The sequence below is a fragment of the Heteronotia binoei genome, chromosome 9 (genome assembly GCF_032191835.1).
Source record: "Heteronotia binoei isolate CCM8104 ecotype False Entrance Well chromosome 9, APGP_CSIRO_Hbin_v1, whole genome shotgun sequence".
Taxonomy (NCBI): Eukaryota; Metazoa; Chordata; class Lepidosauria; order Squamata; family Gekkonidae; genus Heteronotia; species Heteronotia binoei.
This window is the reverse complement of record NC_083231.1, coordinates 107,343,261-107,359,651: the sequence shown is the minus strand read 5'-3', so window position 1 is coordinate 107,359,651 and position 16,391 is coordinate 107,343,261. Positions and strand designations below refer to the sequence as shown.

General features: G+C 47.3%; 1 non-coding gene across 1 annotated transcript; it reads left to right on the top strand.

Annotated features, from left to right (window-relative positions):
- Positions 1 to 14,009: 14,009 nt before the first annotated feature.
- On the top strand, positions 14,010 to 14,076 carry TRNAT-CGU (transfer RNA threonine (anticodon CGU)). The gene has a single exon. It is a non-coding gene; the product is annotated as a tRNA-Thr (tRNA).
- The last annotated feature ends 2,315 nt before the right edge of the window (positions 14,077 to 16,391 follow it).

The following is a 16,391-nucleotide window of genomic DNA, read 5'->3' as shown; positions in this document are numbered from 1 at the left end:
GCTTTGACTCCTAAAGACCGTCCAGGGGCGTCAAACTCATTTGTTATGAGGGCTGGATCTGACATAAATGAGACCTTGTTGGGCTGGGTCATGTCTGGTTGAGCCAAGCCATGTTGGCCCGGGCCACATGTGTACCTATTTAAGATTAGGAAGTAGAGATAAATTTTATAAAGAACACAGACAAACACAAATATATATTTTAAAAAAAAATTAAAACATGCTTAAAATGCTAGCACTCATTGGTTTTAAAGATGCTTTTTTTGTATTTCTCCCATGGGATCCAGGGAACTGGACAAAGGAAATCTGGCTCTTTCCTTCCTTCCCCAGGGGACCAGGAGGGGGAGGAGCCTCAGCCAATAGAAGAAAGAGAGGCTTGGCTCAGTAGCTCTGCTGTGACATTGAGAGAGGCTGGCAAAGCAAGCTCTCCCTCCCTCCCTCCCTCCCCAAGAGAGGAGCCACAGCCAATGGAGAAAACAGAGGTTTTGCTCTGTAGCTCCTGTGCAATTGAGCAAGCCTGGCAAAGCAAGCTGTGATGCAGAAGGAAGCAAGAGAGAGGGAGAAGGAAGCAGATGACAGCCAGTTTCTCAAGGGCCTGATAGAAGCCCTCCAGGGGCCTGATTTGGCCCCCAAACTGTATGTTTGACACGCCTGACCTATACCTTGAAATCTTGTTGCTCTTAAAGACATGATGATGATGATGATGATGATGATGATGATGATGATGATGATGATGATGATGATGATGATGATAATGATATTGGATTTATATCCCGCCCTCCACTCCAAATTTCAGAGTCTCAGAGCAGCTAAAAGCTTCTCTAAATAAAATCTGGTATCCCTCCCTGGAAGTTGACTACAGATCGGGGATGTATAGGCCATCCGAATATTCTGATAAAGTTTGCATTCGAATAGTACACGTTTTCTTGTCTCTATCTTCCCCTCCCCGCAGATGCATAATCTTTCTTCTTATGGGCACTTTTTGTATTTGCCCTCTCTGACCGCAACGTGAGATGGATGGAGTCAGTCAAGGAAGCCCTTGACTGTTTGCAAGACCTGAATGAGGCTGTTGACGATAGGATGTTTTGGAGCTCAAACCTTAGTTTGAGATCCTAGTTTGGTGCCAACCCACATACCTCAGTTCCTTGGCTTTAGCTATCACAGCTAACCAGGTTGATCACACTGCAGTGTCTTGTGATGGGAGAATGCTGCCAATTCTGTAGGGCATGCAAAACCGCCCTCTTCCGGCTAGCCATTCAAGATGGAGCTTGAAATAAACATCACGCCATCACTAACGTTAATATAACTGAAATAGCAGTGAGATGAGATTATTTTAGACTGATTTTAGACTGTTTTAGATTATGTAAAAATTTAATGGTAAATTGTAAATTGTATTGAATTGTATAACTGTTTTATTGTTCAACATGGCCTTTGCCATACCTTGTAAGCCGCCCTGAGCCTGCCTCAGTGGGGAGGGTGGGGTATAAATAAAAATTTGTTGTTGTTGTTATTATTATTATCTCAGAACCAAGGGGAGCTGGCTGTGAGTCTAGATCCTCCTGAAAAGTGGGCAAAACGTGACTTCAAACTCAATAGATCCAGAGGTGAAATTCTAGCAGGAGCTCCTTTGCATATTAGGCCACACAGCTCTGATGTAGCCAATCCTCCAAGAACTTACAAAAAAGAGCCCTCTAAGCTCTTGGAGGATTGGCTACATCATGGGGGTGTGGCCTAATATGCTAAGGAGCTCCTGCTAGAATCCCACCCCTGCACAGGTCATACATTTCTGCCATAATGGCAAACTTTATTTCCCTTCCAGAAAGAACTACAGGAAATTAGAAAGCAACTCATTTTCTGGCTCATTGTCAGGACTGTGAGCATTTCATTTTATTGGCAAAATATCACTGACATTCCAAATTTGTGAGACGATAGTTGACATATCTGAAATGATGACTAGGGGAAAAAAATGTTGGGTTTGGGCCCAGAAATGAAGCCTAATAATCATGATGCTTCATCTTTGGTTTATTAATATAATAGATATCGGAACTGACCTAAATTATGCAAATGATATGCATCGGCACACGAGAATGAGTTTTTTTTGCAACTTGTGAAAATTTGATTTATGGATGTTATATTAAATGTTTTCTTTTTAACGTCGCAGCAACAAAGTGGGGTTAAACTTCTCCCTATTAGTATTAGATGTACAATAATGATGCCTTACAATAAGACTAATGGCTGTTTCATTTGGAATAATAAAATGGCCATCGTGAGCTCTTAATCGGAATGATATTATAATTGGATATGTCCTGTACAGAGGAATTATTCTCTGTGTTCCAAGTCTGGGAGAATATCAGAGAGCCAATCCAGTGTTACATGCATGCAGGTGCTTTGTTTTACACAATATGCGAGAGCCAGGTCTGGATCAATCATTATTCTGCGCAACCTATAGAATAGGAGCTCAGAAGAGGGGGACCTGTTACAGCATTATTATTTGAGAGGAGCTATATGTGGGGCTGGCCCTGGCTTGAATAGTTCAGCCTATCTAAGTGTGTCACATCTCAGAAGCTCAGCAGGGTCTGCCCTGATAAGCATTTGGATGGGAGATAACCGGGGCTTTTTTTGTAGCAGGAACTCCTTTGCATATTAGGCCACACACCCCTGATGTAGCCAATCCTCCAAGTGCTTAAAGTAGACCCTGTAAGAAGAGCCCTGTAACCTCTTAAACGATTAGCTGCATAGGAGAGGTGTGGCCTAATATGCAAAGGAGTTCCTGCTACAAAAAAAACGCTCTCGAGGTAAGCATTTGGATGGGAGACCACCAAGGAAGTCCAGGGTTGCCGCACAGAGGCAAACGATGGCATACCACCTCTGAACGTCTCTTGCCTCGAAAACCCCATGAGGATAAGTTTCATTATCAAAGATTTCAGGTTTTCACGGCTGGTAACATCATTAGGGTTTGAAGAATCTTTCGGGATCAAGTGCCATGTTCTACTGGAGAAAGTTTTCCTTCCAGACGTTTCGTTCTCAGCTGCAGAGAACATCCTCAGTGGTGTTGCAGCCGGAGCAGGCGCTCTGACCTTCTCGGCTGCTGTGGCATTGAGTGGGGCCAGGGCTGCTTCCTTCCAGGAAGCCCCACCAAACGATGGGCACATCCACAAACCAATTGCCCTTTCATCACACCCCCTCCAGCCTAGAAATAGCAGCTCTCCAGCAGCCCTGGCCCCACTCAATGCACAGCAGCCAAGAAGGTCAGAGCGCCTGCTCCGGCTGCAACGCCACTGAGGATGTTCTCCGCAGCTGAGAACGAAACGTCCGGAAGGAAAACTTTCTCCAGTAGAACACGGCACTTGATCCCGAAAGATTCTACAAACCCTAATGATAAGTTCATTGTGTGCGCAAAGTGCCAAAAGTTGCAGCTAACATGACCCAGTAAGGGGCTTTCAAGGCAAGTAAGAAGCAGAGGTGGTCTTCCTTGGTGATCCCCCTTCCAAACACCAACACTTCCTGGCTTCTATACCATGTTGTCTTTCCCTGCTTAAGTTGATTACGACGATGGCAAATATATGTATATAGGTTCCAAAGAAACAATATTGATCATGTGCACTTCTTGTACTTCACTAAATGTGGACTTTGCATGATAACACAAGGGTAGTTTGGCGTAGAGAGCCAGTTTGGTGTAGTGGTTAAGTGTGGGGATTCTTATCTGGGAGAACCAGGTTTGATTCCCCACTCCTCCACTTGCACTTGCTGGAATGGCCTTGGGTCAGCCATAGCTCTGGCAGAGGTTGTCCTTGAAACGGCAGCTGCTGTAAAAGGCTCTCTCAGCCCCACCTACCTCACAGGATGTCTGTTGTGGGGGGGGGGGAGGTAGAGGAGATTATCCTGCTCTGAGACTCTAAAATACAGCGCATAGAGCTGGATATAAATCCAATATCATCATCATCTTCTTCTTCCTCTTCCTATTCTTGTGCTGGTCTAAAAACAGCAAGCAAGATCATACCCACCCAAAATGCCAGTTGCTGTCCGTAGTTTACAGTTCAAGTGTAGGGATGAAAAGGTTGGGGGACACAGCATCATTGAAGATTTTTTAAAAAAAATAAATGCAGCTTGGGTTTTGAGGCAATGTTTCCAGACAAACGCCTTAACAATCCTGCTCTGTTGATCCCCTTTGTGTAGACTGACCGTCCCTTTGGACATTAGCTAATATTTCAAACAGCAGATGCTCTAGAGGGCTATTAGAAAGCATTAGATTCATAGGAGAGAGACCCAGGATTCAAAATAGCTCAATTAATCCTTCATGTTCTGAAGGAATAGATCCACAAGAGCCAAACAAGGGGGACATCCCGTTTAAATCCTCCTCTTAAATCTCCAGCAACGGCTTCTGCCTGCTGTTGGAGACAGTTGGTCTGATCCAGCAAGACACTTCTTCCTGGTTCTCTATAGAGGTACCAGTTCATCAGTTCTACGGTTCTCAGCCAGATGTTTTCGACAATGCTTGCAACAGCAGGGAGGGACAGCTCTTGAAAATTACTGGGTTTGGTGCATCAGTAGACTTGTCACATAGTGATCAAAGCTCTTTATTAGTAATACAACATAAAGGTAGTCCCCTGTGCAAGCAGGAGTCATTTCCAATTCTGGGGTGATGTTGTATCACGACGTTTTCACAGCAGACTTTTTTTTTACAGGGTGGTTTGCCATTGCCTCCCCCAGTCAGCTACACTTCCCCCCCCAGCAACCTGGGGACTCATTTTACCCACCTTGGAGAATGGAAGGCTGAGTCAACCTTGAGCCAGCTACTTGAACCCAGCTTCCGCCGGGATCAAACTCAGGTCATGGGCAGAGCTTGGACTGCAGTACTGCAGCTTCACCACTCTGCGCCATGGCACGATTACCACTGATAAATATGAAGTGTACCCTTGTTCTCAAGAGGCCTTGGCCCTCATGCTTAACAGGACTTGTAGCTGCAGGGAATTACCTTGCCATATATCACTCAGTGTTGCGGTCTGGAATCGATGGTGCTGCCAAAGGCTTCCCAGATAGATCACCCAAGAGTTGCCATTCTGTACTGTGTGATCCACAAGCTGATAAGGAGGTTGAACATTCCCAAGCCTCTGTATAACCTGAAGGGCAGTGATGTAAAAGGTAAAGGTAGTCCCCTGTGCAAGCACCAATCATTTCCAACTCTGGGGTGATGTCGCATCACGACGTTTTCACAGCAGACTTTTTTTTTTACGGGGCAGTTCGCCATCGCCTTCCCCAGTCATCTACACTTGACTCCCAGCAACTCATTTTACCCACCTCAGAGAATGGAAGACTGAGTCAACCTGAGCCGGCTACCTGAACCCAGCTTCCACTGGGATCAAACTCAAGTGGTGAGCACAGCTTGGACTACAGGACCTCAGGTGACCACTCTGTGCCACAGGGCTCACGGTGATACAGCATAGCAATAGTTCCACTAAGGCTGGAGAACGATATACAACTCAGGTTCCCATGCTGGAACGTCTTTGGACCATTCAAACCAGCAGGGGGCTTGCTACTGGCCCAGGAAGGTGAAGAGTAGAATCCTGCTTCCCATTGTTACCGTGTCCCCAAGCTCAGTCCTCCAATGAGCCAGGCGGGAACTAGCAACTCAACATCACTGCACTGAATCGCATACACAACAGCTCTATTCACTTTTGTTCATTCTCAGGGAGGAGTGCTATCTATAGCAGTGGCCCCCAACCTTTTTGACACCGGAGACCAGTTTCATTGAAGACAATTTTTCCATGGACTGGTGGGGGGAGCGGCACTGAGGCTTTTGCCCCCCTCCCCACTCATGCCCATCCCTGCCCCCATAGGGGTCTTTAAATGGAGGGGGGAGAGACTGGGGCTGTTTCTGTTGCCTCCCCACTGGGTGGCCAAGCAGCAGAAGGCCAATCTGCCTTCCCCTCCCATTTAAAGACCCCCCCGTCAATCACCTGATTGGTGGAGGTCTATAAATGAGGGGTAGGCTAAGGTCACAGCAGCACTGCCCCTTCTGCCAGCCTAGGACCCAGGTGGATGAAAGAGGTGGTATGGCCTCACTCCAAGGCTGCCTCCCCTGCAAGGGGAGGAAGCTTCAGAGTGAGCTGCCTCTTTTCACCTGCCTGGGTCCCGGGGTAGGCGGTGGGGCTGCTCTGCCTTGCTCTGAGGTCCGGTTGCTAGCAGGCCACAGACTGGTACATGGTTGGGGACCCCTGATCTATAGAATATAAAAGTATGGGAAAACCCATAGAGGAATCAAGGCAATCCGGGAGTTACGGGGTTAAAGGTCTGATTATGAAGCATAGAGTAATTGTTATCAGAACTATTAGCTGGATGTCTTGCTCTGTGTGCCACCCTTCCTTTCCCCATAGGCCCTGATCACTAACCCTTTGCATTTGGACTGTCATTACCATTAATGCACAAACATCATTGACTAAAGGACAGCTCTTGCACATACCATGTCTTATCAGTATCAGATCTTATCTACCAGACTGTTGCATTTCTTTTCTTTTGTCTCTCCCCACCCCAGAATTTCGAGGAAAACAAAAAGCAGAAGAGAAAATATTAACCAGGGAACAAGGAAAATATGAGGACTGCATATAGTTTGGGATGGGAAACAGAGAAGAGAAGAGAAGAGAAGAGAAGAGAAGAGAAGAGAAGAGAAGAGAAGAGAAGAGAAGAGAAGAGAAGAGAAGAGAAGAGAAGAGAAGAGAAGAGAAGAGAAGAGAAGAGAAGAGAAGAGAAGAGAACAGAAGAGAACAGAAGAGAACAGAAGAGAAGGAGATGAGAAGGAGGAGAAGAGAAGAGAAGAGAAGAGAAGAGAAGAGAAGAGAAGAGAAGAGAAGAGAGGAGAGGAGAGGAGAGGAGAGGAGAGGAGAGGAGAGGAGAGGGGGAGGGAGGAAGGAAGGAAGGAAGGAAGGAGCTGTTAACAGACATGATAGAGCTGTTTGCAAACAGCCAAACTGCCCAACAATGCATGCCTACTTGTGGCTGGCAAGCAGAATGTGCACTGTTAGCAAGTTCTTGAGCATCCCTAGCCACAGATCCCTATGAAATCAGGAGTCAGTTCATCGAAGGCACAGATTTATCCTATTGCATCTCCCTCCCCCCATTCTTCTCTCTCTCCCTTCCTCCCTGCCTGCTCTCAAACATCTGATGTTCATGTTTTGTGGCTCTTAAACATCTGATGTTTATTCTATGTGGCTCTTAATGTTAAGCAAGTTTGGCCATCCCTGATCTTAACTATAAGAACAGAGTTAGGTTTTTCCGAGTGGACCAACTAAGCAATATTCGCCCACACATGAACATCTTGAGACTGTAGGATCACTACTAGAAATTCCTGATACCACATGCTGCAAGCAACACACAGTCACTTTGACTGTGATTCACCAGGCACCTAGTGTGAGCCTTCTGTTCATAATGAAAATGAATAATGAATGAAAAGAGGGTAGGATAGAAACTGATGTTTATAGAATCACAAGAGTTGGGAGTATCCATAGAGGCCATCTAGTCCAACCCCTTGCTCAATGTTGGATCAGCCTAGAGCACCTCTGACAGTTGCTGCTTAAAGACTGCCAGGGAGGAGGAGCTCACTGCCTCATTAGGTAGCTGATCCCGCTTTTGATTGAACAACTCTTACTGTAAAATGTTTTCCCCAGTATCCAGCTGGTACCTTCCAACCTGTTTGGTGTACTGGTTAAGAACATAAGAGAAGCCATATTGGATCAGGCCAATGGCCCATTCACCCCAACACTCCATGTAAGAACATAAGAACATAAGAGAAGCCATGTTAGATCAGGCCAATGGCCCATCCAGTCCAACATTCGGTGTCACACAGCGGCCAAATATATATATATATATATATATATATATATATATATATATATATATATATATATATATATATATATATATATACACACACACACACACACACACACACATACACACTGTGGCTAATAGCCACTGATGGACCTCTGCTCCATATTTTTATCTAACCCCCTCTTGAAGGTGGCCATGCTTGTGGCCGCCACCACCTCCTGTGGCAGTGAATTCCACATGTTAATCACCCTTTGGGTGAAGAAGTACTTCCTTTTATCCGTTTTAACCTGTCTGCTCAGCAATTTCATCGAATGCCCACGAGTTCTCGTATTGTGAGAAAGGGAGAAAAGTACTTCTTTCTCTACTTTCTCCATCCCATGCATTATCTGTCACACAGAGGCTGAAGAAACCAGGTGCCATCAAGAGGTCCACCAGTGGGGCCAGGATGCTAGAAGCCCTCCCACTGTGCCCCCCCCTCCCCAAGCACCAAGAATACAGACCATCACTGCCCCAGACAGAGAGTTCCATTTACACTCTGTGGCTAATAGCTACTGATGGACCACTGCTCTATATGTTTATCCAATCCTTTCTTGAAGCTGTCTATGCTTGCAGTTGCCACCACCTCCTCCTGTGACAGTGAATTCCATATGTTAATCACCCTTTGGGTGAAGAAGGACTTCCTTTTATCCATTGTAACCTGACTGCTCATCAATTTCATTGTGTGTCCATGAGTTCTTGTATTGTTAGAAAGAGTGATAAGAATGATGGTTTGGCTCTCTTTCTTCTTGACTTCTAAACACACCCATACATGTACTCTCAGCAGAATGGGAGAAGTGATAGCGAGTGAACTAGAAGCCTTCCCACTGTGCCCCCCTAAGCACCAAGAATACAGAGCATCACTGCCCCGGACAGAGAGTTCCAACAATACGCTGTGGCTAGTAGCCACTGATGGACCTCTGCTTTTCATGGAAGTTAAAAGGAAGTTAAGAGCCAGTTTGGTGTAGTGGTTAAGTGCATGGACTCTTATCTGAGAGAACTGGGTTTGAGTCCCCACTCCTTCATTTACAGCTGCTGAAATGGCCTTGGGTTAGCCATAGCTCTCGCAGAGCTGTCCTTGAAAGGGCAGCTGCTGTGAGAGCCCTCTCAGCGCCAGCCACCTCACAGGGTGTTTGTTGTGAAGGGAGAAGATAGGAGATTGTAAGCCGCTCTGAGACTCTGATTCAGAGAGCAAGGCAGGGTATAAATCTGCAGTCTTCTTCTTCTTCGTTTAAGCCCATTACTAAGAGTCCTCTCCTCTGCTGCCAACAGGGACAGCTCCCTGCCCTGTTCTAAGTGACAGCCCTTCAGGGCCGACGTGTGGGAGTAGGCGGGGTAGGCGGCTGCTTAGAGCTCCACCCTGCCTTGGGGGCGGAGCCAGGCACACCTTACTCCCCCTTGCCCCTGCAGAGCACTCCTCCGAGCCTGCCTTGAAGGCAGGCTCAGAGGAGTGCCACACAGAGCAGTATGCTCTTCAGAAGCTTTTGAGTTGAAAGCGGCCGAGCGGTGCCTTCCTGTTGCTCTTATCAGTGCATACTGTCTATAGAGGGAAGCGGCAGTGCGGCAGCACTCTCATGCATCGCCCGTCACTCCCCCGCCCACCCTGTGTGATGACATCAATTTCCAAAAATAGAGCTTTTGGGGGTGGGCACTGTGCAGGTTACTCTCAAGTGGCAAAACCCCTAGAGTCGGCACTGCAGCCCTTCGAAGACTTGTGCTGGTGTGTTCTTCTGCTCATGTGTTCATCTGCGGCTTAAATAATGTTATTCACCAGGTGATGCCATTCATCTCCATGCCATGAAAAGCTTCAGCTAGAGATGGGCATGAAGCAGCTCACAAACTCAAGGTGGCCATTTCCCCGGAAAACACTTTCCAGGGAGTAGAAGAAGAAGAAGATATTGGATTTATATCCCGCCCTCCACTCCGAAGAGTCTCAGAGCGGCTCACAATCTCCTTTACCTTCCTCCCCCACAACAGACACCCTGTGAGGTAAATAAAGATATTGGGTTTCTGTCCCACCCTCCACCCCGAAGAGTCTCAGAGCGGCTCACAATCTCCTTTCCCTTCCTCCCCCACAACAGACATCCTGTGAGGTAGATAAAGATATTGGGTTTCTGTCCCGCCCTCCACCCCGAAGAGTCTCAGAGCGGCTCACAATCTCCTTTACCTTCCTCCCCAACAACAGACACCCTGTGAGGTGGGTGGGGCTGAGAGGGCTCTCACAGCTGCTGCCCTTTCAAGGACAACCTCTGCCAGAGCTATGGCTGACCCAAGGCCATCCCAGCAGGTGCAAGTGGAGGAGTGGGGAATCAAACCCAGTTTTCCCAGATAAGAGTCCACACACCAAACTGGCTCTCCTTTTGGGGGGGCCATAATTCATAACCGCAGAATCCAATCCTCACCAAACTTGGAGGGAAGGTAGAGGAGAGTCAGCCAGAGATCCTCGGCTACTTTGGTGGCTCTAGCATGTCAGGGGGGACACATTCTACTACCTCAACAAACCTCCTGAATTGAATCAGTTTCTGATGTGGTTAAAGGTTTATGATGTTCTGTGGATTCCATGGAGAGAACCACATTGTTCTGGTTTGGGCCACGCCCTAGCTTCAGCTGCCCATTTCCACACATTCAGCCACTATTAAAGGGAAGCATATGAGGAACAGGTGGATGTAATGCACATTGGGGTCAAAAATCTTAACTATAAATACAGATTGATGGGGTCCAAACAGGCGAAGACTGACCAAGAGAGAGATCTTGGAATCATGGTGCCTAACACACTGAAAATGTCAAGGCAATGTGTGACTGCAATTAAAAAACCGCCAATGCTATGCTAGGGATTATTAGGAAGGGAATGGAAAATGAATCAACCAGTATCATAATGGCCCTTTAAAAAATCGATGGTGAGGCCTCATTTGGAGTACTGTGTACAATTCTGGTCATCGCACCTCAAAAAGGATATTATAGCGCTGGAAAAAGTGCAGAAAAGGGCAACTAGAACGATGAAAGGGTTAGAAAGCTTTCCCTGTGAAGAAAGGTTTAAACGCTTCCAGCTCTTTAGCTTGGAGAAACATTGACTGAGGGGTGACATCATAGAGGTTTAAAAGATTATGCATGGGATAGAGAAGGAACTAGAGGTCAAATTGCCAACATTCGCTGGATTATGCAGAAAGCGCGGGAGTATCAGAAAAACATCTCTTTCTGCTTCACTGACTATGCTAAAGCCTTTGATTGTGTGGATCACAACAAATTGTGGCAAGTACTTAAAGAGATGGAAGGACCAGCCCACCACACATGTCTCCTAAGAAACCTACATGAGGGTCAAGAAGCAACTGTCAGAACGGGATATGAAGCAACTGATTAGTTTAGAATAGGAAAAGGAGTTCTACAAGGATGTATATTATCACCCTGCTTATTTAATTTATATGAAGAGTGCATCATGCAGAATGCTGGCCTGGATGAAGCAGAATTAAGATTGCCAGGAAAAACAAAAAGAGGTTCTTTAGGTCCTCCTCACTTTCTGCCATTAATGGCTCTTGTTGAGGGTGGAAGAGGAGAGCACAAAAGTAGGCTTGAAACTCAACATCAAAAAAGCTAAGATCATGGCATCCAGCCCCATCACACCTTGGCAAATAGAAGAGGAAGACATGGAAGTAGTGACAGACTTCACATTTCTGAGATCCAAGATGACTGCAGATGGTGACTGTAGCCATGAAATTAAAAGACGTTTGCTCCTTGAGAAGACAGCTATGGCGAACCTAGGCAGTATAAAGTAGAGACATCACCCTGCCAACAAAAGTCCATATAGTCAAAGTGATGGTATTCCCAGTAGTAATGTATGGCTGTGAGAGCTGGACCATAAGGAAGGCCGAGCGCAGAAGAATAGATGCTTTCAAGCTGTGATGCTGGAGAAGAAGCTTGAGATTCCCTTGGACTGCAAGAAGATCAAATCAGTCAGTTCTAAGGGAAATCAACCCTGACTGTTCCCTGGAAGGTCAGATGCTGAAGCTAAAGCTCAAATACTTTGGCCACCAAATGAGAAGAGAAGACCCTGCTGCTGGGAAAGACAGAAGGCAAAAGAAAAAGGTACAGCAAAAGATGAGATGGCTGGGCAGAGTTACTGATGTAACTAACAGGAATTTGAGCAGACTTCAGAGAATGGTGGAAAACAGGAGGGCCTGGCATGACTTTGTCCATGGGGTTGCAAAGAGTTGGACTCGACTGTGTGACTGAAAAATAACAAAGAGAAGGTAGAGAAAGTAGTACTTTTCTCCCTTTCTCACAATACAAGAACTCATAGGTACTCAATGAAATTGCTGAGGAGTCAGGTGAGAATGGATAAAAGGAAGTACTTCTTCACCCAAAGGGTGATTAACACGTGGAATTCACTGCCACAGGAGGTGGTGATGGCTGCATGCATAGACAGCTTCAAGAGGGTATTGGATAAACATATGAAGCAGAGGTCCATCAGTGGCTATTAGCCACAAGGTATAGACGGAACTCTCTGTCTATGGCAAGTAATGCTCTGTATTCTTGGTGCCAGGGAGGGGGAGCAACAGTGGGAGGGCTTCTAGTGTCCTGGCCCCCCTGGTGGACCTCCTGATGGAACCCATTTTTTTGGTTGTGACAGAGTGTGGGACTGGATGAGCCATTGGCCTGATCCAACATGGCTTCTCCTATGTTTTTATGCCTGTTGGCCACCCTATTCACTTCATGCTTAAAGGCCTACAAACACTAGAGGTCCTTCCTGCATGTCTTTGAGCTTCCATCATTATCTCAGAAGCCGGAAAAGAAGCTTCACCACTGCAGCCGAACTGGGCCTCCCTTTCCAGTGCACATGTCCCTATTGCTTTTCAAGGCGCATTGCTGTTACGCGGGGGAAGGAGGAGATAGCCCAGACTTTGAGTCATTCTGATCCATGACCATTACTGTCAAAAGCGATGATTTCAAACCCCGGTGGGTTGGCGTGCACCTCCAAAGACATGTGGCGAAGAGAGCCTGGGCTAGAAACGAGCGGCTTGCTTATTCCCCCTGTAACAATCACCGAATGTGACGTTTGCGCTCAGCCCATAAGCCGAGGGATTCACCTGGCCCAGGGTGGCCCAATTACTGCTAAAGACCTTGTCTCTTTGATCCCAGGGTTTCACCCCACTTCCCAACACAGCTCCTCTTTAAGAGTATTACAGAAGAATCCATCACCTGTCCAAAGGAGAACGGCACATTGAGGTCTGCTGTTGGGGAAAGGAGTAGATTCTCTGCAGGCAGCACGTCAGGCTCTGTCTGAAGGAGCGGAACTGACAAAGAGCCAGTCTCTATCGGCCGTCAATTACTCCGAGCGAAAATGGCAGCCCACTTTTCCCCCGAGGAGGGCAGCCCTGGGCTCCTCCAAGCGGCCTCGGCTGACTCCGCAGGATCCTGGCTGAAAGCGGTATGAGCCGATTGCGGTCCACCTGGGGGGACAATTCTCAGAAGCCGTGCATCAAGGGAGGCTCGTGGGACTGCAGTGGGGAACGAAGGTCAGGCAAAGATTCTCCCCTCTGCACTTAGAGAAACAGAGTGCTCGCCTTAAAAGCAAATTCTGTCATGGGTGTGTATGTGTGTGTGTTTAAATGCACAGCCTGGTGTTTTTGCTACCTCGCTTCACAGGGAAACTCACTCGTTCTGATCAAATGTATGTGATAACTTGCACCACTGTTTGCCCTTGATTTCCCCCCCTCCTATGTGTATTTCTGTATTTTACCCCCCCCCCTACCAGATGAAATGATCAGAGGAAATACACTGCAGGACCAGACAGTGGTCCAGACAGATGCTGGGGATTGAACCTGGGACCTTCTGCTTACGAAGCAGATGCTCTACCACTGAGCCACCATCCCTCCCCAAAAATAGATGCTTTGCTCCACAACCATCACAAGGCCTCATGTTCCAATTTCCAGGGCTTTTTTTGTAGCAGGAACTCCTTTGCATATTAAGCCACACACCCCTGATGTAGCCAATCCTCAAGAGCTTACAGTAGGTCCTGTAAGCTCTTGAAGGATTGGCTACATCAGGGCGTGTGGCCTAATATGCAAAAGAGTTCCTGCTACAAAAAAAGCCCTGGAACTTGGAACACGAGGCCTCGTGATGGTTGTCGAGCAAAGCATCTATTTTTGGGACGGGACGGTGGCTCAGTGGTAGAGCATCTGCTTCGTAAGCAGAAGGTCCCAGGTTCAATCCCCAGCATCTCCAACTAAAAAGGGTCCAGGCAAGTAGGTGTGAAAAACCTCAGCTGGAAAACCCCGGAGAGCTGCTGCCAGTCTGAGTAGACAAGACTGACTTTGATGGACCGAGGGTCTGATTCACTAGAAGGCAGTTTCATAAGTTCATATGTTTCAGTGAGATTTAGAGCTCTTGGTGCGAAATTCTCCTTTGAATAGTATGAATCTGTTCCCCCTCCCCAAGCTAATGTGCTATCACGGTTAAACTAGGGTCAGGGTTCAGATCAAGTTCAGATCCACAAAGTTCTCTGTGTGCAGTTGTAAGCTAGTCACTCTCATCAGTTTGGTGTAGTGGTTAAGTGTGCAAACTCTTATCTGGGAGAACCGGGTTTGATTCCCAACTCCTCCACTTGCACCTGCTGGCATGGCCTTGAGTCAGCTATAGCTCTGGCAGAGGTTGTCCTCGAAAGAGCAGCTGCTGTGAGAGCCCTCTCAGCCCCACTCACCTCACAGGGTGTTTGTTGTGGGGGGGGGGGAGGTAAAGGAGATTGTGAGTCTCTCTGAGATTCAGAGTGGAGGGTGGGATACAAATCCAATACCATCATCGTCATCCTCTTGCTCAGCCTAACCTACCTCCTAGGGTTGTTGTGAAAATAAAATGGGGAAGAGAGAACCAGGTATGCTGTTTTAAGCCCCTCGGAGGAAGAATTACGGCTTCTTCATTCTTTTAGCTTATGTTGCTCTTCAATAAATGTCAACGATCAGAAATAAAACTAGACAGGATTTGTTTTTGCTCTTTCAAACTGTTTATTTTTTGTATTTCTACACCCTGAATGTCATGGCTCATAGACCTGTTCCGGTGGTATCAGGTACACAAATTTGCAGGGCTTCTTTCTGATGGAAATACCTCTGCATTTTCTTTCCCGTTGCCTGCTAGCGGCGTGCGGTCTGTGTTAAAAAGCATATTTTCTGTCAAGATGGCCTTCATCATTGGGGCTAATTTTTCTTGGCCCTTCCACCTACCAGAGCTTCCTTGGGAAGGGAAACAGCAGCTTGTGGGTGAGTGTGTGCCAGGCAGCTGAAGGGAGGGGGGTGGGAGAGCATAGAGAGGGAGGGAGGGAGGGAGGGAGGGAGGGAGGGAGGGAGGGAGGGAGGGAGGAAGAGACAGGGAGAGGTCAAAACCCTACAGCCCTCATGGAAAGTATTTGCACAGACACCCAAAAGCTTGGGAGGGATTTCCCTCTTTGTCCGTTCACCCGTCTTTGTGCTGAATGTTTTCTGAAACGCAACACCTTGGACGCCCTACGGCGTGTACACAAATTTCGCAACGGATCAATTGCAAACTCCTCTGCACAGACAGCTTGTTTCTACTGTCACGGTGCCAACGCCAGAAGCTCGCTGGGTATTTTTGTCTTGGCAGATGCCCATTCTGTTGTAAAGGTCTGCTCAGCTCTCGCCTGCTTTTCTTTCAGGTAATATTCAGCCCTTCTCTACAAGAAGGGCTGAGGGAGCAGGAGGATTCTCCGGGGCTGCTGCTTCTCCTTCACGGCACGTGGAGGGGAGGGGGATATGACTCAGAGGCCGCTTTTGGCGTATGATAACACCACGGGCCTGGCCAGATGTGGCATGAGGTGGTAGGTCTGCACTGGATAGTTGAGCGTTCAGGTTGGTGTCCTTCTTTTATGCCGGGGGTGGCCAAACTTGCTTAGCATAAGAGCCACATAGAATAAATGTCAGTTGTCTGTGAGCCACAAGACAAGGAAGGAAGGAAGGAAGGAAGGAAGGAAGGAAGGAAGGAAGGAAGGAAGGAAGGAAGGAAGGAAGGAAGGGAGGGAGGGAGGGAGGGAGGGAGCAAGGAAGGAAGGAAGGAAGGATGGAAGGGAGGGAGGGAGCGAGGAAGGAAGGAAGGAAGGAAGGAAGGAAGGAAAAGAAGACTACAGATTTATACCCCCGCCCTTCTCTCTGAATCACTCAGAGTGGCTTACAATCTTCTATATCTTCTTCCCCCACAAAAGACACCCTGTGAGGTGGGTGGGGTTGAGAGGGTCCCCACAGCAGCTGCCCTTTCAAGGACAACTCCTGCAATAGGTATGGTTGACCCAAGGCCATTCCAGCAGCTGCAAGTGGAAGAGTGGGGAATCAAACCCCAGATAAGAGCCCGCACACTTAACCACTACACCAAACAGGAAGGAAGGAAGGAAGGAAGGAAGGAAGGAAGGAAGGAAGGAAGGAAGGAAGGAAGGAAGGAAAATAGATTGGCGGAGGGGGGAAAGAAGGGAACTTTAACTTTAAATACATTATCCAAGCCACCAGCTGGCTTGGCTTGGACAAGTGATTTAAAGAGAG